The following is a 7,132-nucleotide window of genomic DNA, read 5'->3' as shown; positions in this document are numbered from 1 at the left end:
TTTCTTACGTAGCATAATCTGCTGGTCAGCTTTTTCACCAGGCTAGTTCAAAGCCTACACAACAGGATGCGACTGCTGCCTGACAAGTTTTCTTTATATCCCACAGGAGCTCGACGGTGATCAAGCCATTTCTAGCTTTCCTTGGGAGACAGGGAGGACCGAAGCTCTTGTATCACAGCTTGGCTTGGTCGGGATGGCAAACTGACAAGCAGGTGGTGGCCCCAGACGCACCTTTCCTGGGCTGTGAGCTGTGCAAAGGCCAGCAGAAAGCTCTGGGAACACTTGGCACATAGGCCAAAGCGTTCCTGCTGGTACGCCAAGTGTCGGCAGCCCGAGCCCTCACATCTGGAGACCGATGTTTCGTGCCAGCAGGGCAGGGGAAGGTAGAGTTACCTCCTCTCTGACAGGAGGCTGCCACGCTTTGGAGGGGGGCGGTCAGACCAGGTGCCTTTGTTGTCTTCTGGCCTTCATGTGGTTCTCGTGCTCCTGGACAGCCCCATCTCTGTTGGCAGTCTTTCATCAACAGAGGTTTGCAGAAGTGGAAGTTGTTTCTGCCTCCTGGTGGGAGCACTCACCGGGGCTTTGTTGTCAGAGAAGCAATGGGGAGCGCTCCTGGTTGGACGCAGCTCCCTTGGCAGATGCTTGTGCTCGTCTCTCGGCCCCAAGGTCTTCCTGGTGCCTTCCCCCCACGCAAGCTGTGCTGCTGGCTCTTGTGAAATGGAAGTACGGAGGGAGGGTGGTTTTACCACAGCTGGGAAGTTCCAGTCAACCCGTCAGGGAAGTTTTCTTCCTGGTTCTTGCAGTTACAGGTTTTCAAACAACCCGGCAAAGAAGTTTTCCAAGGAAATGTGACTGAGGGAAGTGCAGGGATGAGCTCTCATTGCTCTCTGTGTGGATTGTGTCTGTCCTCAGCCAGCATGCAGTAGCTTTCAGATGAGGAATGGGACTATTCCAGGCTAAAGTGGGCAATCAGGATCCAAACTCAGTTTTTTTAAGGCAAAATGAAGGTGAAAATGTGTGGTTGGAGCCTTCTTGGTCGCTTACCCTTTGAATTCCCTGCTGTCCTCTAGTCTGAATCTTGCAGTGTTTCTCCTGAGGCGTAAAAATTAAAGGGAGAAAGCAGATTGTCCTCACCCACATAGACACCTTCTCCGCAGCTCAAGGTGAACAGACAAAATCTCTGGGGGTGCGTTGTTTTATTAAACGTGTATCAGATATCCAGCATTAGGGGAGCTGTGTACAGCGACTGGCTGCAGGTGCCTGGGGCTTGACCAGTGTCACCTGGAAGGGAAAAAGGAAAAAAAGGCGACCATGGGGACTTGTTTCCAAGTATATTTATTTGTAATTTCTCATTGTCCATTGCTGTACGTGTGCCTTGGAACATTTAGCTCGCGCTGCTTCCTCCTCTTCTCCCCGTCTTACTCCGCCTGTTCGTCTTCCTCCACCGCCTGTTCCTACTCTTCTTCATTGTCATTCTTTTACCCTTCTTCTCCTCCTTCTGTCTGTCCTCCTGTTTGATGTTGCTCTAGTTGTCGTCTTCCTCCCCCTTCCTCCCACTCCTCCTCCACAACTTCACCCTAATCCTCTTCTCCTGTTAGTCATCCTTCTCTTGTTCAACTTCTTGCTCATCCTCTTCTTGTTTCTCATCCTCCTTCTTCTCCTCTTTCTCCCCCACCTCCTCCACTGCCTCCTCTTTGTTCTGTTCCTCTTCATCCCGCATGTCCTCTTCCTTCTCTGTGTCTTCCTCCTCCTCCTGTTCCCATTCCTCTTCATTCTCCTTCTCCATTTTCTTCCTCTTTCTCCTCTTCTTGCCCCTCTACCTCCTCTTCCTCCTCTTCTTTTCTCTTCTTTCTCATGTTTGTTCTCCTCCTCCTGTTCTGTATCTTGTTCCTGTGTTCTGTTCCTCCTCCTGCTCATCCTTCTTCTCTCCCTGTTTTTCCTCCTGTTTCTAGTCCTGTGCCACCTGTTCCTTGTGTTCCACCTCCACCTCTTCTTTCTCCTCCTCTTGCTCCTCCTCCTCTTCTTCCTCGTCCCTCTTTTCTCTCTCTTCTTCCTCCTTGTTCTCATTCTCTTTCTATGTTCCTCGTCCTCTTCATTCCCTTCCTCCTCCTCCTCCTTCTGCCGTCCACCAGTTCGTCCTGTTTGTCTTCTTTCTTTTTCTCCTCCTCCTCCTGTTTGTCCTTCTGTTAATTCTCTGCGATGGGGTCATCACAGCCTGGTTGGTTGGGTGTCTGGGACTCAGTGATGGATCAAGGGATTCGATTCCCCATTTAGAAATGGGTTTCCATAGGCCCTTTCCTGGTGCCAGCGTGACAGAAATGACAGGCTGACAGTGGGGGTTTTAAAGGGTTTGTGGGTTAGAGAGAGCAGGAAAATTAGCTCGTTCCACTGGGCATCCAGTGGGTACCTGCCCATTATGAAAGTGTTGTTATTTAAGTGCTGTTAGTTTGGGGTATCTAGGGCAGGTGGAAGACCCACGTGGCTCCGTGAGGTTCCCACCATTCCCATCCAGTTTGATGTGTATCAAGGCAGAAAGCCTCTGCCCCACGGGAGGGGAAGGTGTCATGTTCATTTCCTCCACCAATTAGCCCTCGGATGAGAAGAGGGAAAAAGTTCTGTCTGATTTTACAGAAGGTGCTCTGCGTGCTGCTGCGCTTCCCAGTTGTGTGCCAGGGTCATCACAACCTGGCTGGCCAGGTTCCTGGGACCTTAGAGGCCCATAAGGAGCGAAAAAGTCAGCCTGGCACCCAGGAACCTTGAGGCTGATAGGGAGCGGGGGAAGAAGTCTGCCTGGTGTGCGGGACCTCCGGGGCCTGATGCAGAGGGGAAAGGGGACTGATAAGCGACCAGCTTGGTCACAGAGCATGGCTGTTTGCCTCATAAAATGCAATTCGTTTTGCTAACTGTCCTACCAGGTGTCAGGAGCATGGGGGTACCGGTCACAAGTGCAATTGTGAATTGCCTTTCTTAAGTACTGGGACGGCAGCAATGCAGGGCCCAAGTCCCAGGTTAGGCTTGAGGCTACTGCTTTTACCCTGGTTCTCCCAGGCAAAGCACAAGATGAGTGTTTTAGATCACTTAAAAAATTTGTAAAAGTGCGACTTAACAGAGTTCGATGGCAAGGTTCACTCTGTTACTTACTACATGGGCGAAACATACAAAGGAAGATCGTGTTAGAATCGATTTGGAATGATTTACACAGAGATGGGAGGTGTGGAAAGGTATCACAAAGGGAGACCCTCCTGTGGAGTCACAAGGTTCAGAGTGGACCCCCTTGCTTTCAAGACTCCATCTCAGTGGGGAGTCGAGGCGCAGCTGGATCCAGACTTAGTCCCAGACTTGGTCATCAGTTTATGGCTAAAAGACTGTGTGTGCACAGTCAGTCCTTGTATCACTTAGTTAAGATTTCCAAGTTTAGCATGCTGTTCATCACTTAGCGATCCATTCGGGCACCTGGTGTTAGTTCGCTCTGCAGTTTGAGCCCTTGGTTTCCTGAAACAGGCCCTCAGGCATGGAGTCTTATAAAAGTACATAATTTAATAGAGTGGTACAGCAGCAGGATCAGCTCGAGCTCGGTGCCCCCAGACAGAAATCCAGACAAAGAAATCCCTGGGCAATTATACCCTTACAGACTATTCACCCCCCTCTTCATGTGATCTTCATGCACCTTTCACACACCCTTTGGTCCAGTCGTGGTTGTGGTCGGAGATCTTCTGACACCTTACTGGATTCCTTCACTTTCTCCGGGCAGGCCCTTGTCTTGCCGAGCTGCAGGGGCTGTTGAGGGTTGTAGCCTTGAAGGCTCCTTATCATCTGATTTAGGCTGGCTCGGGAGGCTCCTGTTTTTACTAAGTAGGTACCCGTTCAGTACATCTCAGTGCAAGTTTACAGCTTGTGGCCTAAGGCTTCAGCAAATCCAGTTACTCATGCTAAGTAAACAGCGTACTAAATCCCAGAACATTATAATTCAGAAGTGAGTTGTTCTACTTGAAACTTACTTATTTAAGGTCAACGACTAATACCTCTTAACATTGAGAGTCGTCCCTGCTCAAGGGGAGAGTTGCCTGGTGGAGCAGGCCAGTTGCCGCCCAGGGAGAACTCAAATTGGGCTCATCCAACGACCTGTTGCTGTTAAAAGATCTCGTTGCTGGAGATTACTGCCGTGCAGCCATGCTGCCTAGCAGGGAGAGCTCAGAGAAGGCTCGCTTAGGCTGTCATAGTTATGGGGTAAAGTGGTTGGCTCGTAGTCAAATTGCATACAATGGGAGAGGTATGCATAAGAGTCCTTGTACCCACAACTCTCGCTGTGCCGCTCTGCTCCTTTGTGGGTTTCCTAGAGGAGTTCTTGGCCCGGCTGCGGCTCAGGCTTTACCTCCTTTGGAGCCTGTACCAAATTGCTGCTGGTTTGGTTAAGGAGGGTTCAAGTGCATCCGTCACAATAATGCACATAGTCTGTCCTGTACTTCTCCAAGGTGGTCTAGGGGTGATTGATTCTGTATTACCATTTGTGCTAAAGGATTTTCAAACGTGGGTTTCTCTAGGTTTGCTTTATTAACAACTCAGAGTTGGGCCACCACCGCAGTGAATGGTGAAAGATAACTCAAAACCGCCTTCTATATATACGATTTTACAAAACAATATGCAATTGATGTTTTGTCAGAAGAAGTTCTTGGTGTTCTTGCACAAACTCTCACTTCTCTATTCTCCAGTGGTTTCAGAAGTCCAATACGTTTTCCTGTCTCAACCGATTCTTATTGTCCCGTCTCGGTTCTTCTGAAGTTAGTGGTCATAGGCAGAAGGTCTCCAGTCACCACAGTCACTTATCTTCTTACACACCAAAGATCACCTCTGAATTTCTGAGAATCACTCAGGTTGTTCTCTTAATTCGTCTTACTCTAAAGTTAATCACTTATCTATTCTTATGTCTGAGATCTAAGATGTATGATTCTTTTTCTGTTGATTCAGCTTGACTGGGTTTTAAGCCAGCTATGGTGAGGGCTACACGAGGGACAAGTGAGCAGCTTATGCATATTGTTTTATAAGCACCTGCATTCTATTAATCACATCTAAACCAAGCTCTAATCATTAGTTATATGTCTGATATGAATAGTCTTAGAAACAGTGAGGCTTAAGGCCTAGTTCCCTTTACATTTGTGATAATAATTTGATTTCTTTTTGTAGGGCTGTAATACTCTCTGCGCTTTCATTAATGGCTTTTTCTAAGTGTCTTGACACATTTGCAGCAGCTCTTTCTAGTTCTGCAACGCCTAACCCTGGGATAAAAGCTGTTGCAGGCAGGTGGAACTTTGTGCCACATTCTATCAGTGGGCTGTAACACTTCTTCCCATAGAGAGCAGTAGCTAGGAGCTACAGAGGCAGAAGAGAGACAGGTTCTAACCTGTGTGGATGGTATTAATGCACTTGGAATACACTTTTCAGCTCAGGTTGAGGGTCAATCCTCAACTGCCCTTTCTCCACCTCTCTAGTATCGCCCTGGTAGTTGTGTCAATGGGTAGTATAATCTCCAAATAAGTCTGAATCCTGTAAGTGATTTCCTGTAGAAGGGTTTGCATGTGCTGGATTTGGATGTTCAGGTAAACCGGTAAGGTTTGGACCCAGAGTAGATGACTCAGAGCAATCAGGATCCTACAGGCCTGTGGTGGCAACCAAAATTGTATCATTATCCTTGGTTTGATTACAGCTTCCTGCAGAATACCAGGTTAATCTATCTGCAAATATCCACATTGTCTCAAGAGTCTGCAGGGCCTGAGAAACTCCATCCAGGAAAAAACTCTACAGTGTGGTGGCTTATTAGAATAGGTTTGATGTACAGGCTTCTGGAGAAACTCCCTTCCATGTTCAGTGGATGTGGTATATAGTAAGGTCTTGGAAGAATCTGTGGAGGAAGACCAATTGCCTTTAGACCCAGAAACTGATCTGTGGAATGTTGCAGGCATAAGACTCCCCTTTTCATCTGTATGGTCCGAAGATGTGAATTGTCCATCTCCGTCCATTGTATCCATTTCAAGGCTCTGTTGGCATTTCCAGTTCCCAGCTGCTGCAGAGTCAGTAAGCTTGTCAATAGGTTTGCTCTCCAGGCATACCCAGGGACCTCCTTTGAGGCTAGCGACAAACCCTTCCTGGCGGAAGGGCCGTATGCTCACTTTCTTTGGTGAAAATTCATAACGTAGATGCCTGTCCTCGTACCACTGAGAATTCAGTGGGACAGATACCCAGGAGAGCTGATTTCTGGTAGAGGATGGGCTTTTAGTGCATACCCAACAGTCGGGCTCGTTTGCCTCCGCTGCCGTACTGTGGGCTGTGGCTATGGCCAAATTATGGAATGAATAGGTATAATCCATATTCCACCACAGGCTTATAAGCAAGGCTACCCTATTAAAACCTAGGCTTCCAAATCACTAGTAACAGGAAGAACAAACAGACGGAGATAGCAAAAATAACTATCCCTTGGATATAGAGGACAGCACTGAAATCAAAAGGGTTTCCTGACTCTGGAAACCCAGAAGGCATTGAAAGAGCTAAAGCAAGCAGTCATGGAAGCTCCCTCATGAGCCCTGCCAGACTACAACAAGCCTTTGGTATTATATGTACATGGGCAGAAAGGAATAGCCAGTTGGCCCAGAAACGTCTGCAAGCTGTAGAATGTGACTCAGCAGAACTAGACCTCGTAATTCAAGGCCTGATGTCCTGTGCTGGGGCTGTGGCAGCAGCAGCTGCGATGACTGAGAGAGCACTCAAACTCATTAGGCTAGTTAAGTGTCATGCGCGGTTTGTGCTTTCAGAACCTTCGGGAAATGGATCGCTGGGCTTGGAGGTCATTTGGGGAGTAACTCCTCCTTCCCTGCAGACCTGACCATTGTTTGATCTTTGGCCATGCATGGTGAGCTGCCCTGCTCAGCATATCAGATCAGCATATCAGAACACAGAGCTGCACACCCCCAGGCATGGCCTCCCCATCCTGTTGCTGATGTCTGTGCTGATCTGTGCCGATTGGCTTCTTTTCACCTGTGGTTCCTTGCTGTGCAGGGTTCGTTGTTAAGCAGAGTTCGTCATTACGTAGAACCTGCCCCACCGCCATGTTTGAGACATTAACTCTTTCGGTCTCTCACAG

Source organism: Buteo buteo, chromosome 33, assembly GCF_964188355.1.
Source record: "Buteo buteo chromosome 33, bButBut1.hap1.1, whole genome shotgun sequence".
Lineage (NCBI taxonomy): Eukaryota > Metazoa > Chordata > Aves > Accipitriformes > Accipitridae > Buteo > Buteo buteo.
Note: the sequence above shows the minus strand (reverse complement) of the source record.